Below are 19,846 nucleotides of genomic sequence, written 5' to 3' on the forward strand. Positions count from 1 at the left end.
ACCATGACGCTAACCATTTCTTCTGAAGGGTCAAAGCCAGGTGGAGTAGTGGACTACCAAGGTTGGTGGGTTGTGCGTGGCAAGTCAGTCTGCAGGGGCTCAGCATGCCTCGACTGGACTCAAACCTTGTACGCTGACCTTGTGAGGACCGGTTCTTGACGGTCTTGGAGCTTGTACCATAGCAAGTAGTGTAGAAAGTAAATGGTGATACTGATCAAACAAGAGCGAACCGACGAAGGGGTATTAAGTCCCCAATGGAGTCGTCAAGCTTGTTAGATGCCTTGATCTCGCCTCCCCAAATCTAAGTGATCAGGTGACACGTGTCTCGGGTTTGGAAGACCCAAGACTTGAAACCAATCTCTTAGGAACCTCGTTCACAGAACAAGGCCAGGTGTCCAACTAGCGAGAGAGGAATTTTAGATGTGAGGTGGGGACCAACCTCACCTGGGTCCGTGACTTACTCGGGCTGACTCGCATGAGTGCCGTCTTAGATCACGACGGAAAGCTCTCCAGCTGCTTCAGCTGGTTCGAAATCGCCTCCCTTGACCTGCAATCTCCTTGTTTTCTGCACAACACTACTATGGTTAGTTTGCAAGATAAGTGGGCCGAAGGACCCACCTTGTCTTAGGGCAATGCACCTTCATATGGCTGAGAAAGTGAGAAGTTAGGGTGATGAAAAGAAGAGGGTTTAAATGAGAGGAGAAAAGAAGAGGGGACTCGATAAGGAGACGAGACTAGCATGATAGCTGGACCAGTGCAATGACCGACTCAGAGTGGTAGTAAGACAAGCACAGTAACTCAGACAAGCATGACGGCAATTACTACTCGAAACCAAGGTCGATACGACTGTCCTAATCTGGCATGCCAGCAAGACAGGCATGGTACTCAGGTTCAGCACAATGGCAATATTGCTCGACAGCCAGACCGCTATGGAAACACTAGACTGAGTCTACCCTCAGCCAAGTGAGAAGGGAAGAGAATGAGGAGAAGGCACAAGATGACAAATGATGAGTTTTGACGGCAAAGGAGGAGGTCCCAACAGTGCTAGACACTACTGCTCAAGGCGAAAGGGGGGCAAATAGTGAACTACAAACCGCGTTAGGCAATGCCGTGGGCAACGCGAGAAGGCAACACATCCCTTCTCAGGTGGCGAAGACCTCTTGTGAAGCAGAAGACGATAGTTGTGGGATGCAAAGAAGAGCCTGCGTACGAAGGGAGCTTGCGGATGTCAATACGCACCGAGCGCTCGAAGGAGGCTCGCGGATGGCGATAGGCACTGAGCATATGAAGAAAGCTCGTGGACGGCGATAGGTATTGCCGTCTGCGATAGGCATAGGAGAAGCCAGTGGACGACGATAGATATTGCTGCGACCCTTCGCAAGTGGGGATGGGCATTGTCATCTACGATAGGCACACAACAAGGTGAGCCTCTGCAAGACGACAATAGGCATCGCCGTCTGTGCTTCTCGCGGAGAGGCAGAGACGAATGAAGATAAGATAACTCGCACATGGCGCTGCCATAGCCATGCACGACCTATGAAGCCACAGGAGGGGGAAAGAAGGGACGAGGCATGCACGGCACTGGCACTACCATGCATGGCCTCTGAGAGAAGCTCAGACAAAGAAGAAGAAGAAATAAAAGAAGAGAGAGAAGAAGAAAGGGAATTCTTTTTGGTGAATGATTCCAAAAAAGGAAACGTACAATGGTAGTACATGGTATATAAAGAATTGTGCGAGTGGAATGATCAAAATTAAACCTAATTACTGGAAATTAAGATTTAACTGGATTAAAAGAAATTAGAAAATAGGGTGTAAAATGACAGATTTGTCGCTTCCTAACATTTTGTGGAATTCTAAAACAGTTCATGTGCTGCCCTAGAACGTGCGTGATTTTTCATGAGTGATCTGGGGTTGTTTGGATGCTCGTTTTATCAAAAGATGATTGTTTTCTTGTAGGACTTGACATGACGATAGATTTGATACCAACTTCGAGCCATCGATCATGTTTTTAGGCCACGATCATATGACTTGAAATTTGGATGAATCTTGAAACTTTGGATTGATAGTGTACTCGTTCCTTGATGTTTTTCTGTGATTTCTTCGTTGGATCACACTAAGCATGCCGTCAAGATCATGTTGCAACAAACACAGCTCGATTCCATGTCTGCACAAAGATTTTGCAACATTGGAGTTTTGGTCAGAATCTGGAATTTTGGCGTCGAAATTTACAGTTAATTCTTCGGCTTCGTGTACTGAATCCGATCGTTCATCATGTACAATGTTCGGACTTGAGATAGCCCTAGACCTTATGTACACAATGGAACTGGTTTCACGTCGATTGGGTTCACGAACGGTGTGACTTGGCCTCTCGAGCGAGGTGCAACGCTGCTAATTTTCTTGCAACTTTCCTCACGGATCAACAATTTCTCATTATCTGTTCTTCGCGCTCGAGTGTCGTCGCGGGGTGTGCCACATATCGAAATGCTCGTCTTGACGAGACGAACACGTTCACAAAATTTGAACATGATTCGACTTGAGACGGGTGAGATATGAGTGTCGAAAGTCAGTATTCGTGACTGCCCCTTTAATGGAGTTGAGTTGCAAGGTGGTCGCGCGGGAATAGCATGCAGCTCCTCCTGTTTCACTCTTTTGCCTATAACTTCTTCATGGAATGTCTGTTTAAGCTGAAATTTCACCGCTGAGTTCTGGATACAATGGAGGTTGTCTCATATCAATTTGATGCATCGAAAATATAATTGTAGTTATAGGGGTTCGCTTCAGGGTGAGAGAGGCTGATTCTGACGAAACTGTTTATCAATCTGTATTGCCTTAGACATATCGGAATGCGACGAAACTTAGCAGTAGACTTTTAGGAGTCCTCATGAAGTCTTGACCAGTTCTGGGGTCATTCTAAGACTGTTGGAATTTCCACTGTTTATTTAGCTTTATTGACCGAGGACCCATGATGATGAAAATGTCTTCCAACACTCTATTTTATTCAATGTAGCATCTCCTCCTTCTTTATCTTTTTGCATAGATTTTCTTTTGTTCATCATTCTAATTTCTTTGTTTAGTGATTGCATGCTTAACTTGTGAGTGGGATCATATTTCTTAGTTTCTATGCTCTTTTCATTTATGACTTAACTCCTTCTCTCATCCTCTTTCATATAACATTTATTCTTATTTATTTGTAGTTATTTCTCCTTCGCCTTTCTTTTCATCTTATAGTTTGGCTCTCTCTCTCTCTCTCTCTCTCTTTCTCTCTCTCTGTATTTATTTTTGTTATTACTTAATAGTTTAGTCTCATTTCTCCCTCTTTTATATTTTTTATAACTTTTTATTTTTATTTTGTATACACCCCTCTCTATTTCTTCCATTTACTACCATACTTTCATTCCCTTTCTCATCTACTTCCTCTCTTTAATATTTCATTCCATCTTCATCTTCATCTCACTTAATGCACATTACTCTCTCTCTCTCTCTCCTTTTGTCTTTATTCTCTTGTTTTGAAGCTTAGTTCATTTAGGATCTTATTTGTCCCTTTACTCAAATAATTAGTTACTAATAGATAGTCTCCATGCTTTTCACCTTCTTGTTCTTTTTATTATTTATAGTTAAATTCTTTACTCATGTGTATCTTTACTTCCTTAGCTTGTTAGTTTATTTATGCTTATCTTCTCTCCTCCTTTTTCTAAATCTCTTTCCCTAAGATCTCTTTTTTGCCTTCAAACCCTCTTTATAAATCTTCTCGTTGAGTTCCAAGTTTGAAATAGGTGGGAAGCCAGCTTTGCTGGCATCCGCAAGGGATACGACCTGGTGGCCTTACTCTCCCTCGGAATGTAATTTGATGGGACCCATTCTCTTCCAACCCTTCGAATTATTTGCACCCAAAACCAATGCGAGGGTGAAGCCCCTTGCCCGGATTTTCAATAATAAACACATAGCATTTGGCGAGCGCACTGAAAGAAGGTGGTTCCTCAAGAATTCAGAGTAGGGAAGTTGGTAAAAAGAAAATGTTTCACTTGACAGTCCCTCACCCATTATGAAAATTCAAACCTAATTGGGGAGGGTCATAAGTCATAGTTCAAACCCACCTAGGCAATACCTACAAACTCAAAAATCATGAAGGACAAGAATTAAATAACCCATCAATGCCATGTACCTCAAGAGATTTTACTCCTACAATGTGAGTAGGACCCCAAAAGATCGCCATTAAAATTTGATACAGATCTTTGAAAAAGTTATCACATGGGTGTGGGACTTGGGTGAATGGGTTTATTGATAACTTTTCTAGATATCTGTGTCAAAATCTAATGGTGATCCTTTGGGGTCCTACTCACATGGGGGTGGGAGGGTCTCAGAGTATCATTACTCTATCTTCTATGAGTAATGATACTATGAGACCCTCCAAACCCATGTGAGTAGGATCCCAAAGGATCACCATTAAATTTTGACACAGATATCTAGCAAAGTTATCACATGAGTGTGGAACTTCGGTGAATGGGTTTATTGATATCTTTTCTAGATATCTGTGTCAAAGTTTAATGGTGATCCTTTGGGGTCCTACTCACATGGGTGTGGGTTTTCATAGTATCATTACTCTATCTTCTATAAGTAATGACACTATGAGAACCTCCCATACCCATGTGAGTAGGACCCCAAAGGATCACCATTAAAATTTGAGTTAAATCTTTAGAAAAGTTATCACATGGGTGGGGGCTTGACTGAATAAATTTTTTAGAGATCTGTGCCAAAATTTAATGGTGATCTTTTGAGATCCTACTCACATGGATGTGGGAGGGTCTCATAGTATCATTACTCATCTTCAATATATATAATGTGAGCAGGTTCCTGACCATGTGTCGATCAAGTGTTTCATCTCAGCTCCGGAGTTAGCCTCGGATTTTGGTTTGGATACCAAAATAAAGAGTAACAAAGCAACTTCGGTTGAACAATGCATGATCTTAGAAACTATGCCTCTCTCTCCCTCGTCACATAAAACCAGCACCACCTCTCTCTTCCCATAAAAGCAGCACTGCCTCTCTCTCTTCATAGAAAAACAACGAGCGATCCTCTCCTGCACCAGAAAACTCACGACGGGATCTCTCTCCACCATCGACTCTCTATTCCCACCGCATTCACGATGTTAAAGACAACATTTCAGGTATGAGATTTTATAACCTACCGTATATATACAGAAATGTTTTCTCAATAGATGTATGGAGCATAAAAGGAATATTTTTTAGGGTTTCCTCTCTTTTAAACTATTTTCTCTTTGACAAATAATACCATATATTGGAAAATAACAAAATGATGGGTCAATGCTTTCATCTCAGAGTTGAGGTAAGTTGCTCTGTTTATCAATGTAAATAGTTTACCCTAATTTTTTTTTCATAAATTTTTTTTTTTAGGAACCACTGATTCTGAAATTAGGGATTAATTGCAAATCATTTTTTTCATCTTTTTCACCTGATGATTATGGATAATAGAATTTTGTTTAGTGTTTGCATATGAAATCTCAAAGTGAAACTATAGATTTTTCATTTCACTTTTTCGTGGAATTTCTTTCATAAAAATCAGCAACAACATATTGAGGTTTTCAATTTTATAGCAAGTCCTAAATTGATTCCTTTGAAATTAGGGATTATACAAAATCAACAACAACATATTGATAATTTTGATGATTTATTGAGTAGGTTGAAGCTTTTGACTGTCAAAGTTGAGGTAAGTTGCTCAATTTGTCTCTGTATATAGATTTTAGCCAAATTTTTCTTTATAGAAGAGAATTTAGAAGTAAGTCTTGACTTGATTGCTCTGAAATTAGACAATAATTTAAAATTTGTATTTTTTATAGTATTCTGCTCGGAAAATGGGATGTTACTAGGTTTATCTCTGTGTGTAGATTTTGCCCGAATGTTTTCTTTGTGGAAAATAATTTTATAGCAAGTCCCCAATTGTTTCCTCTTAAATTAATGATTAATACCGAATTTGCATTTTTAAATGTGGTTTGTTATGAGATTGAGATGTTATGTGAAATTATGTTGAGGATTATGAGGAAAGGAATTTTTTAAATACTCTTATACAATTTTCTGATGTTGATTAAATGGCTTTCTCACATGAAATGTAGAACAATACCATATATTTGAAAATAACAAAATAATGGGTCAATGCTTGCATCTCAGAGTTGAGGTAAGTTGCTTTGTTTATCAATGTAAATATTTTATCCTAATTTTTCCTTCATGAAGATTTCTTTTTTTTTCTAGGAATTGCTGACTCTGAAATTAGGGATTAATTGCACATCATTTTTTCCAGCCTTTTCACCTAATGATTATGGATAATAGAATTTTGTTTAGTGTTTGCATCGCATCTGAAATCTTAAAGTGAAACTATGGATTTTTCATATCACTTTTTCGGGAAAATTTGTTTATAAAAAATCAGCAGCAACATATTGAGGTTTCCAATTTTATAGCAAGTCCTAAATTGATTCCTCTGAAATTAGGGATTATACAAAATCAACAACAACATATTGATAATTTTGATGATTTATTAAGCAGGTTGAAGCTTTTAATTATCAAAGTTGAGGTAAGATGCTCAATTTGTCCTTTTATATGGATTTTAGCCAAAGTTTTCTTTATGGAAGAGAATTTAGAAGAAAGTCTTGAATTGATTGCTCTGAAATTAGACAATATTTTAAAATTTGTATTTTTTATAGTAATATGCTCTGAAAATGGGATATTGCTTGGTTTATCTCTATGCGTAGATTTTGGCCAAATGTTTTCTTTGTAGAAAATAATTTTATAGCAAGTCCTCAATTGTTTCCTCTGAAATTAATGATTAATACCAAATTTACATTTTTAAATATGATTTGCTCTGAGATTGAGATGTTATGTGAAATTATGTTGAGGATTGTGAAAAAAAACAATTTTTTAATACTCTTAAACAATTTTATCGAATTTACATTTTTAAGTAGGGTTTGTATTTTTTTTTTTTTTTTTCTTCTCAAAAGAAAATATGGTTTGCTCTGAGATTGAGATGTTATGCAAAAGTATGTTGTGGATTGTGAAGAAAAGAATTTTTTTAATACTCTTATACAATTTTCTAATGTTGAATAAATGGCTTTCTCATATGAAATGTAGAACATTTTTCCGATTTAAAAAAAAATCTAGAACCTCTTTCATTTTGAGCTACGACCTTGATCTCCAAGAAGCATTCTTCTCTCTCTTAAGATTTTCAGCTGAATGAGAGAGAAAAATTGTTTTGTTTTTATTTGAATTATAACAAACTTCATCAGAACTGAAGAAAGCCATTTCTAGAAGTACAAAACAACTAACTGGGTTATTAAGCGGTTTTTAATATTATTATAAGGCAAAGCTGAGGTAAATTGCTTTTTTTTTATCTACAAGAATTATTACATATATGACAATAGGTATATTAGAGATTATTTCTCACAACGAAATTAGATCTTAGAATTTAATAAATTTTGTTGAGCTATACTTGAAAGGAGAAAAAAGATATAGAAACAGAACATGCTGACCAAGTACAGACTTCAGAAAATCAGGAAGGTAAAAGGCAAAGCTGAAGTAAGCTGTCCTATTTTGGTCCATATGAAGTAATGTTTTTGCTATTAGATCGTATACACCAGATGTTGATAGGATATCTAGATGAAAACAACATAAATCTTAAGATTTTTCAAATATATATTTTCCTAAGCTACTAAATGAAAGGAAGAGAAAGATACAACCTAAGAAAATGGTAACAAAGTAGAAGGTTCAAAAAATCAGGAGGTTAAAACCAATGCTGAGGCAAATTGCTCTTTTTTGGTCCACATGAACTAAATTCTTGAAACCTCAGGTAAGTTGCTCCCTTCTTCTGTGCATGTTTCCTTTAAAAAATAAAATCTTCTAACAAGACATGAATTTTGTTATGGCATCTCTTTAAAACTACATTGGACTATAAAATTAGAGTTGTAATTTCATGAATCTACTTTTAAATTAAAATATTTTCTCTAAAAGTATTAATCAAATTCTTAGAACATGCTAACCAAGTTCAGGTTTCAAAAAATCAGGATGTATCTTAAATATTCTTAAATACTACATCGTACTTAGATAAATTTTTCTTGAGCTATTATTCAAAGGAGAAGAAAGATTTAGACACATAACAAGCTGACCACGAACAAACTTCAGAAAATCAAGAAGGTAAAAGTAGAGTTGAGGTAAGCTACTCTTATTTGGTCCATATGAAATAAATTTTTTAATGTTAGATTGTACACACCAAATGTGCGTAGGATATCTAAATCAAATGTAAATCGTAGGATTTTCCATATGTATTTTTCTTAGCAACTATTTGAAATCCGATTAGTACCTTGGGCGTTTAGATTATATCTGAATGTATCTCTAAGATTCTTAGATAGTACATGCTACATATTGATGGGATGTCTAGCTCACAAGAAAATTTAAACTTAGAATTCTTTATATTTCTTGAGCTACTATTCAAAAGAGAAGAAAGACTTAGATAAAGAACATGCTGACAAAGTACATACTCAAAGAATAAAAAAGGTAAAGGTAAAGTTGAGGTAAGCTGCTCTTTTTTGAGTCCATATGAAGTAAATTTTTTTATTGTTAGATAGTACACACTAGATGTTAGTAGGATGTTTATATCAAACAATTTAAACATTAGGATTTTCTATATGAATTTTTGTTGAGCTACTACTTGAAAGGAAGCGAAAGATTCAGATGGAGAAGATGGTAACTTGAGATAGAAGATTAAAAAAATCATAATGATAAAAGCAAAACTAAGGCAAGTTGTCTTTTTTGATGTGCATAAAGTAAATTCATGAAACCTCAAGTAAGTTTCACTCTAGATTCCCACATAAAGTAAATCTTTAGATGATATTTCATATGTCTATTGTATAGTAGAACTTCATATTCTTAAATATGACATCGCCTTGATCTTTGTAGGGCGACCTTATTACAAGTAAACAAAGTTGACATTAAAAACACCAACTCATTAAATAACATGTAATGTTTATTAATTTTATTTTACTATTTATATAATTGTTTATATGGAGCAAAAGAAAATTTTCTATACAAATTATGTTTGAATTTCAAATTAGCACTTTTAAATAGGTTTACCTCGAGGCTTGAAATGTCCTTTGAAATTATCATTTATAAAGGTTCCAATCAAGATTTTCTTTGGAAAAATCCTAAAAGTATAAAAAAAAATAACAGGTATAACCGTTTCTATATGTCTTTTGAACTTCTCCTAAATCTTTACTTGAAAGGGATTGTTGTGTGTGCATCTTCTATCTCATACTGCTTATTCATTAGAAAGGTACTTTAATGTAACTTTTCCAAATTATATGTACAATAATATTATTTTTGTTCATTATTATAGGAAAATGCTGATATTAGCCCACTAGCTCATATGAACATATGAGCCCAACGACCCAAATTTAATATGGGCCGATCTGATGGTCACGACCTCATTTCATATTTGAATTTTAATTATTTTTCTATGAATTCAAATAATTTGAATATTTAGGCATGTATTCTTCTCATCAAGTCGCACTTAATAAAAATATTTTAAAAATAATTCGTAAAACATAAATTGACCAAAATACCCTAGAAACGTTTCAGGGGTATTTTGGTCAATTTATTTCTTACAAAAGAAAATTATATATTTTTATTAGATTCTCAATTTTTTGAAGAATACGCGTCTAAAATTTTAAATTATTTGGATTTTTATAAAAAATATTAAAATTCAAATACGAAATGAAGTCATGACCATTAGATCGGTCCAGATTCAATCTGAACCGTTGGGCTCATATGAATACATATGTTCATATGAGCTAGTAAGCTAATCTCAGTATTTTTTATATATAAGGAAAGACATGGATAGTAATTGTACTTGCTTCAACAAATGAAAATCTCAAACCAACTGACTGACTTTATTTTTTTGTATGTTAATAATTATTTATAAGCAGTACTGACATTTATTTATTTACAGGAAAATTTTAGACAGTCAACAATTTGGAAAGCTTAAAGACATTTGCAAGCAAAGGTACAAACCATATTAATTCGATTTGTTAACTATTTTGTAGTTATATATCTTCGCTACAATGTCCATCATCATTGTAATCATTTTTTTACTCTCTTAGATCAGGTATTACAATGGCACTCACGTTCTTCTCCAATAATTTTTTACTAATCAGTATCTTTTTTCTTTCAAGGCATAATAATGCCGCATATAGGGAAGCAAAAACAAACACCAATATGCAAGCAATCTAGGGAAGATCATTATGCAACATAAATGCGTACCATAACTAGAACACACGACAAACAAAAGATCAAACATACCACACAAGATGATACATTAGTTCTCAAACAAATTTTCAATACAGATTTCGAATTTATGAAAAACTACTTAAGGATACTTTCAATTTGCTCACATTGTCACGTGATGAGACTACAATATGAGCCACCCAACTTTTGTTGCTACAAGGAACATATTCTACTATCATACACAGAGACTCCTTTAGAAATATGGGAATTATTTATAGGATCATTGCAAAATATTCCAAGCAAATACCTGAGAATATAATTCATTGTTTCAGTTCACTATATTCTCAGTGCCTGAAACAATGGAAAATCATTGTCACAGAAAATGAGTTTACATATTTAAAACAAGAGGTCAGGTATACCCCTATGTTCCATAATTGATTCCAAAAATTGATAAAACCGAGATTTCTACAATTATATTATTATTACGATACAGAAAATGAGACAAGCAACAGATTACACCAAATAAGCAATTTAGATCCAATAGTAGTTGAACACATTCAAACCACATTAAGAATATACAATCCTTTTATGAAAGTGTTTGGAAATCTTGTTGAAATCGAAAAACTTAAAAGAACATAAGATAGTGTTGGAACAAAATAATAACCTACATCAACGAGTAAACAACAAACCTACTGCATCACAAGTGGCAGCAGTTTCGATTACTGTAAATGAAGATAAAGAACTTGGAGTATGAACTGTGTCAATCTAATCACGATCAAACAACTTAGAAACAATACCTGATTACTACAGATGCTATGATCCACTACAATATCTCTTACAATCCCCTTTTGGTGAATACGGATGGTAAAATAATATATTGAAGATACAAAATGATAAATTTCGGAAAAAACAAAATGTCTCATGTAGAGAATATTACTGTTACAAGTTACAAATTCGACCTGAGTATTTAGAGAAAAATTTCAAGACCTCAAATGAACTACATTAGAAAAAAACATTTTCGGAACAATTTTTTCTTATGTTTATGTCATTGAATTCTAAAAACGAGAGTTGCCACATGCACATATGCGACTAATTTTAAAAAATAATGACAAAATTAGATCTAGTGATCATGTTGAGAAAATAGTCTCTGCTAAAATACCAAATAAAGATATTTATCCTATTTGATATGAACGAGTCAAGAAACACATGATTGATGGACCGTGCGGAATCGGAAAAAGAACATAATGCTTACGAAATAATGAATGTAAAAACACTACCCAAGAAATCATTCGGAAACTACAACATTGTCATATAGCAACTTTTCAATTTACAGAAGGTCAAAACATTGTACCCCTTTTCTACTTGGTGATGAGACAATTGACAGTAAATGGGTAGTTCGTTACAATCCTAATCTCCTATTAAAATATAATTGTCATATTAATGTAGAAATGTGTTCCACCATCAAATTTGTTAAATATCTATCTCTCTTTCTCTCTCTATATATATATATATATATATATATATATGGGATAATCTAAACTTCACAACCCTTCAAATTACAAAGGATCAAGATAGAGAGAGTTGTGAACGGTGGCTTTATTAATTTTATAGTCTATTTTTTAAAAAAATTTACTTTTGGGAGGCAATTTTATAATTATTATTACAAGACAAAGGGTACTTTTCTCATCTCTATAAGGGATAAACTTGAAATTTTAATTAAAGGATAATGACACTCTACAAATAAACATTCAGGACACTAACTTCCAAAATGCCATTGTACTTTTGTAAAAATTTCAAATTTTCCCTTGCTTAATAGTAAAGTTATCTATTTAAATAATTTTTTAATAAAAAAATAATGATTGTTTTGATAAATACACCCATCACAAATCCTTCTAACTTGAACATTTGTATTTTGAGGGGTTGTTAACTCTAGACAAACCATATATATATATATATATATAAAGGACATGATAAAATCAAAATTATCATAGCTCCTAAAAACGAAAATACAACTATTGATGAGATAAAAGAATTTCGTAATGCACGATGGGTACCACCACCGGAGGCAGCATGGAGAATATTTGGATTTGACCTAAATTATATGACACCTTCAGTTTATCGACTTCCATTACATCTGCCAAACGAACAATCTTGACATTTCAATTAAGATCGAAATTTGTATAATATATTAGCAGATCCCAACATACACAAAACGAAACAAATAAAGTTCTTTAAAGCCAATAGATATTTTTATATTTTAAATACAACGAGTATTTTTTACTTTAAACTATATTGTTTATGTTGGTTACTCAATTAAAATGTATTTGTCAAATGCAAGCGGACACGTGTGGATCAATGAATAACATATCAGAACTTCCTAGAAACACATACATGGAAAGAAAAAACCAAAGCATGGTTGAAAAAAGAAATAAAAAAGTTATTGGAAGAATCTATATGGCGAATCCTACATATGGTGAAAAATACTATTTATGACTTCTACTAAACCATGTAAAAGGACCTCCCTCTTACAAAGACTTACTAACAATTGACAATTATATATGTTCAATATTAAAAAAAAGTACAGATAAAAATACAATTACTCGAGGGTAATAATGATCTCTTAGAATGTATCAAAGAATGTATTAATTATAAAATGCCATATGCTTTACGTCAACTAATAATAACTATATTATTACATTGCAATCCAAATAATACAAAAGAACTATGGGATTTTGCTTACAACGCAGTAACAGAGGATTTGAAATCAAGAACTTTAAAGGATGAACACATCTTAGTATATTTAGTTCATGAAATGAATAGACTAATGGCATACTTTGGGAAATGTTTTGTTGATTTTGATCTCCCTGAACATAATTACAATGGTCACTTGAATAGACTCAATGAGGAACAAATGTCAATTCCAATATTAGAACAAGATGAAAAGTTATATCTTCAGTTAAATGAGGAACAATAATCGGCTTATAAGACTATCAAACATGCAATAAAAAAAGGCAAAAAATTGTTTCTTTGTTGATGAACCTGGAGGAACAGTACAAACATTATTATATCGTGCCTTATTAGCATTTATCCATAAAAAAAGAAATATTGCTTTAGCTACTGTATCATCAGGAATAGCAGCAACTAACCTTCCTGGAGGTACTACAGCTCAAACAAGATTTAAAATACCTCTAAATCCTAAAAACAACTCAATTTGTAGTATCTCAAAACTAAGTGAAACTGCAACACTCTTTAGAGAATTAGTTACAATTATATGGGATGAAGCTCCAATGATATCAAAATATGCCTTTGAATGTCTAAATCGATCCCTGCAAGATATCATGTCAAACAATAATCTATTTGGTGGAAAATTGTTATCCTCGGAGGAGACTTTAGACAAATACTACCAGTTATTTCAAGAAGAACTCGAACCGAAATAGTCAATTCATGTTTAACTAAATCTATCTTATTGCTAATGATTACAACATTCAAACTACATAAAAGTATGAGAGCACTTCATGATCCTGAGTTTGCCTCATATTTAATTCGTATTAGAGATGGAATTGAAAAAACGTATGACAAAGAATTTGTTCGATTACCAAATGAAATAGCATTCAATGTGATGGATGAAAAAAATGAAATTTACAAGTTTACAAGAGAAATTTTTAGAGATTTTTCAGCTGTTATGGACACTTGCATATTAGCCAAGAAAAATGATATTGTTCATGAAGTAAATGATATTGTTATATCAAATTTTTCCAAAGAAGAACAAATCTATTATAGTTTTGATTCTGCTATAGATGATAAATACAGCTTATCCTCAAAAGAATACATCAACTCTCTAAAACCAAGTGGGCTGCCACCACATATACTACGATTAAAAAAAAGTGTACCAATAGTCCTCTTACGAAACTTAAATCCAAAACATGGAATGTATAACGGTACAAAACTTATTTGGAAATCATTTCAAAGAAATCTAATAGAAGCTAAAATTCCTTCAGGAAGCCATGCCGGAAACATAGTATTTATTCCAAGAATTCCACTACAACCTTCTGAAGATATAATAAGCTTACCAATAAGCTTTAAAAGAAAACAATTTCCAGTTCACTTAGCATTTGCAATGACTATCAACAAATCACAAGGACATACAATACAAAATGTGGGAATCTATCTACCAGATGATGTGTTTAGTCATAGACAACTTTATGTAGTATTATCTTGAGGAACATCTATGAAGAATACTAAAATATTCACAAAAAGAAAAATATTCAACATATCAAGGGTTACTGCACAAAAAACATTGTCTACACAAAAATATTTTCGTAACAATGTAATTTTCTTCATTATCTATTGATATTTATCTTCTATACATATAGTCAACATGATCTTCTCTCATTTATCAACATTTAATAGTGTTATTTCACTAAGTAATGTATCTTCCTTTTTTTGGTCACGGGAAATGGCAGCATCATCATTGAGTGGTAAATAAGCTTGACTTATACTTGATAAAAAAAATTTAGTGAGTAACTTATATTTTTCATCATATAATTCACTGAATTTTAGAGGGTGCTGATATTATCGCAACCATTTTTCATAGAGACATTGACTTATTCAAATCAAACTTGAAGGAGGGAAACTTATACCGAATCCACAACCCAAGAATCAATCATACTCCTCAACAGTACATGCTAATTGACAATCCTCTAGATCTAACCATATACTCTGATATAACCTTAATTTCACTTGAAAATGAAGAAGACTTCCCTCTTGAAAAGAAGTACCAATTCAAGGACTTCGACTCACTTTCTCAATATCTAAGAATCACCACTACTGTTCGTAAATATTTTTATAATCGCATGATAACATTCTTCATTCACATACTTCATGTATGTTCATTTTTGTTTCTTTCATGATTGCATACATCCTTCTCATCATAATGGATATCGGAGAATGTGTAACAGCGCAAAGAAATAACAATACTTTAGTGTCATTAAGAAATGTTCATATCATGAATGACAAGTACGATAACTCATGTTTTCATACTACATATACTATACTTTATCATTCCTTCATGATACAATAATTATTTTATTTCTAAAAATAACTTTACTATTTTGTCAACAGAGGAGACACTACATGTCAGCTTATGGGCAAATTTGGCAGATACAGGAGTGGAAGCAAGTTTAATTAGAAAGCCAGTCATATTCACATACATGAAAATCCAAGACTACTACAGAGGTAAACTTCACATATTAAATTGTTCTATTAATATAATTTGTAAGAATTCATATTCATCTCAATCTTTTATGGCAGCTTTTCAAATAAAGTCGACCCCAATAACAAAGATCATTTCAGAATCCCTTGATCCAAATATTCGCTTCATGGTATGTTCAATAACTTATTCATTACATGCCTTACATTAAAGAATTTCATCCTCAATTTTTTCATCTATTATAGTTCATTAAATAGTGAATTTGTACAATCCCAAGTTATGCTCGAAACACAAATTTCAATAACCCCAAACTTGAGTATGTCAGAAGATGAGTAGTTATCTTTCAAAGCAATCCAACAAATTACAATAGAAGATTTCATACAGGTACACAATCTACTTTCTCATGACCTAATCTTTTCCTCTCCAAACTCTCTGGCTTTAAACTCAGAGGTGCCCAAAGAAAGGTATCCAGTTATTTGTGAGAAAACGGAGGCTAAGAAAATGTAGACTTCATTGGATTAAGAAGAGGGGCTTATTCATGCCTTGAAGGGTGAAGGCTCTTCTTCTGATCATGGCATGATAAAAAGTTCTGCTTCGAAGGCTGAACCTGCGGTAGATGAACTCAGGAAGGTAATAGGAAAATTCTGCGCCGAGGAGAAAGATCCTCTGACGGTTAACTCATCCACTGTAGTTGTTGTGTTAAAAATGGATTCGTTGGCTACATCATTACTCACCGAAGCTGACATAAACACTAGGCTTGCCATCGTCCATGATATATTGGATAGAGGCGAGTTCTCTTATGGTGATCCTCCTGAGTCCGGACTTCCAGCTTTGCCAGTCAAGTTTGATAGGACCAAACTTCCAAGTATTCGAAAACTCCTTTTTTATTATTTTGAGAGGGACCTAATCAGTCCAGTTTATATTTCTTACTTTTTCATTGTGATTTTCAGGTTCAGCCTTCACTTAGACCACAGACGGGGCTAGGATTTAGGCTACTCAAGCCTCTCTTGATACTGTTGTGCCACAAGGAAGCCCAAAGGATGTTGTTGGTGCAACTGTGGCAAGCGCTGAAGCTGTGAGCTCTGCAACTCACCTTTTGGGTACTAAATTTGGAGGGGCCAAGATCAAGGTTCTCAAGGTATCGAGCACTACCGAGGTCCCTGAGGTGTCGAAACATGATCTCCTAGAGGACTTGGTTGCGCTTGTTGAGGATCTCTAGAGCCTTGTAGAGTCAATGCTCAAAGATCCTTCTTTAATCAGTAAATTTCAGAGGGAGATGAGTGCCAGTGTAGTGAGGACACTCTTCAGAGCGATTGGGAACAACTCCCTATTTGACCTTCACGAGATTTCCTCGACAATATCTCAGATGATATCATGGGTCGGGTCAATAGGAGCTGTTGAAGATAAGCCCCATCGGCTAACTGACTGGGTCACTCAAGACACTCAAGTCATAGCTTCTGACCAAGAGAAACGCTCATACATTCCCTATCTTAATAAGCAAAGGGGAAGAAGCTTATGCTAGGCTCGAAGAAGCAGCTATAAAATAAGGCAGGGCTTGGAGGTCATTCAGAGCCTGGTGGAGAATCTTTGTGACCAATATGATTAGGCGGAGGCTCGTAAGAACGTAATTTTGAACTTTATTGATAAAACTGAGACCCTGCTATCAGCATAAAAGAGAGAACTCAAGAGGGTTGCAGCCCATTCATGCCATCTTGTCGAAAGAGTGGAAATCTCCTACCCTGAGGTTATCAACCAACGTCGTTGGTGGGATACGATAACATTTGCAACCTCCATTGTTGAGGAGGGTCTTGCACAGATGAGGGCTGACATGGAGACAATCAAGCAACATGTGAAAGAGAAGACCCCGAAGGCTGGAAAAACTTCTACATTGCTTCAAGAGTTTCTGAGTCATCTTCAATTGTTCTTCTTTTCCTTTCTTCTGAACTCTGTGATTGTTTGTAATGGAATTGTGCTTTCCTCTCGAGATGCTTTCCTTTTGTTCTCTTTAACTTTTAAAATTCGACAAATACATTTGATGCTTCTGAGACTTCAAAGGAATTTATGCAGCATCTCACCAATTAGCACGCATTCTTGCCTACTTCGAACATAGGCTTTGATTAGGCACTCCCCAATCTTCATGCCTCCCTTTTTGTAGAGGGGTATGAGTGGTCTGATACTTCGTGGTTCTGAAAACCTCCAGAGAAAATAAACTAAACATCGTAGTTTAATGTCTTTCGGGAAGACCATATGCAAAGCCTTCCTAACCCTTTTATAAAAATGGCATGGTGGCCAATACTTAGAACCCTAAGACTCCAAGGAGTACTGTAGTTTTTAGTCATACATGAAGGACAATCTGACGATAATTTAGGTCAAACGTTGTGGGCCTATCGATGGGCCTTTTAGGGATGCATCTCAGACCTTAACAAGACTCGGTTTATAGTCATGAATAGGGACTTTGTGGCGGATGTTATGTAACATCAAGGCCTGGTCTTTCAAAAGAGACCCAATGTGTGCTAGATAATTTAGAGTCTTGCAGCTCGGACGAAATGATAGGTAGTTTAAAGTCATACATCACAGACTCTATGATAGGTAGTTTAAAGTAATACATCACAGACTATATGATAGGTAGTTTAAAGTCATACATTACAAACAATCATTGGATCTTTGAAGGATAGTATTGTTTCAAATACCTTCTATTGATTGGAGGCATGACGTCTTCTCCCATCTCGGTACAGAGGAGGTATGCTTCGGTTGAGTATACTTTCTTAACGACATACGGTCCATCCCATTTGGGTTGAAACTTAGATTGAGGTTCGCCAATATGACGTCTCATGGCTAAAACCAAATCACATGGTTTGAAAGACCGTATCCTGACCTTCTTTTCAAAAGCTCGGCTTATTCTGACTTAACACACTTCTAGCTTTTGTTGAGCTACCATCCACTTTTCATCTAGTGTGTTCAACTCATCGGAGTTTGACTCACCCGTCGTTGGCTAGTCCATAATGCACTACCATCCTTAAAGAGGGTATCTGAACCTCCAAAGGAAACACCACTTCTGCCTCATAGACCAACGAATATGGGGTTGCTGAAGTAGCGTTCTTTTTCGTCGTCCGATAGGCGCAAAGTGCCCCAAGGAATCTTTTGTGTCAATCACGCTAGCCTGCCTTTACAGTATTTTTCAATATCTTGGAAAGGCTTTTGTTGAAGGCTTCGACTTGTCCATTTGCCATTGGGTTGTACATGGACGAATACCTCTCGTCGATATTAAACTTACTGGTCAATTGGCGAATGTGATCATTCTTAAATGAAGAGCTGTTGTCGGATGTAATCCTATCCGGTATCCCGAATCGATGCACAATATGGTGGCGAACAAAATTGGCCACTATCTTATCAGTAACTCTTCGTAGTGAGATGAATTTAGCCGACTTAGAGAAGTAGTCAGTAGCCGTTAATATATATAAATGGCCATTTGCTAATGTTGGGGTAATGGGTCCCACGATATCCATTCCCCACTAAGAAAAGGCCAAGCCATAAGAGTAGGATGCAACAGTTCTAGTGCTTGGTGAATGTAGTTGGTGTGTATTTGATGCGCATGACATTTTGTTGCATATTTAATTGCATCTTTGGCCATAGTGGGCCAGAAATACCCCATCTGATGCAATTGGTGGTATAACTTGGGTCTAGACTGGTGCATGCCGCACACCACATCATACACTTCCTTTAATGTTGTTTGTCCATCCTCGTATGAAAGGCACCTTAGCAACATTCCATCATATGACCTTCTATACAGCGGATCATTCAGGAGGGTAAATCTCATGGCTCACCTTTAAAGGCCACCATGACTTTTCTAACCTTAGGGAGTTGGCCATGGACCAAGTATTATAGGAAAGGTTGAAGCCAACCTGGTTGGTGGTCCTCTGTCACTGCAACGATATCATCAAGGGCGGGTTCCTTGATCAATTTCCTCATATCTCCTTGAGGGTATGGATCCCATCCACATGTTTTCTTGATGTTTAGTATCTGCCTCAACCATTACAAGGACAGATCGTCATTCTTGGGCGAGGATCTGAAGTGGTACCCTAGGCTTGATGATCATGATGGCTCCCAGTTTAGCTAATGCATCAGCTTGAACATTTGATCCTTATGGAATATGGTTCAGAATGACATCATATATCTTTCCCAAGAGGTATCTTGTGGTGTTATAATATGGCTTAAGTTCGTCTTTGCGGACTTCGTATATCCCTTTTAGCTATTGGACGATCAGTTGGGAATCACTAAATATGTGAAGGGACTTTAGGTCTAGTTATAGTACCATGTCTAGATCAATGATCAGGTATACTACCTCATTATTTGAGCA

The 19,846-nt window shown here is 35.2% G+C and overlaps 1 long non-coding RNA gene across 6 annotated transcripts; it reads left to right on the forward strand.

The window, feature by feature from the left end:
- The first annotated feature begins 4,792 nt into the window (after positions 1-4,792).
- LOC110008239 (uncharacterized) lies at positions 4,793-17,537 on the forward strand. 6 transcript variants are annotated; one of them, XR_016050462.1, is made up of 5 exons: positions 4,793-10,059; positions 15,402-15,515; positions 15,591-15,661; positions 15,874-16,354; positions 16,440-17,473. It is a non-coding gene; the product is annotated as an uncharacterized LOC110008239 (long non-coding RNA). The 6 variants fall into 6 exon arrangements; XR_016050461.1 differs by lacking the exon at positions 15,874-16,354; XR_016050464.1 differs by lacking the exons at positions 15,402-15,515; positions 15,591-15,661; positions 15,874-16,354 and having other exon boundaries at positions 16,440-17,537.
- The last annotated feature ends 2,309 nt before the right edge of the window (positions 17,538-19,846 follow it).

The sequence above is a fragment of the Amborella trichopoda genome, chromosome 2 (genome assembly GCF_054954075.1).
Source record: "Amborella trichopoda isolate Santa Cruz 75 chromosome 2, AtrichopodaSantaCruz75HAP2 v2.0, whole genome shotgun sequence".
Taxonomy (NCBI): Eukaryota; Viridiplantae; Streptophyta; class Magnoliopsida; order Amborellales; family Amborellaceae; genus Amborella; species Amborella trichopoda.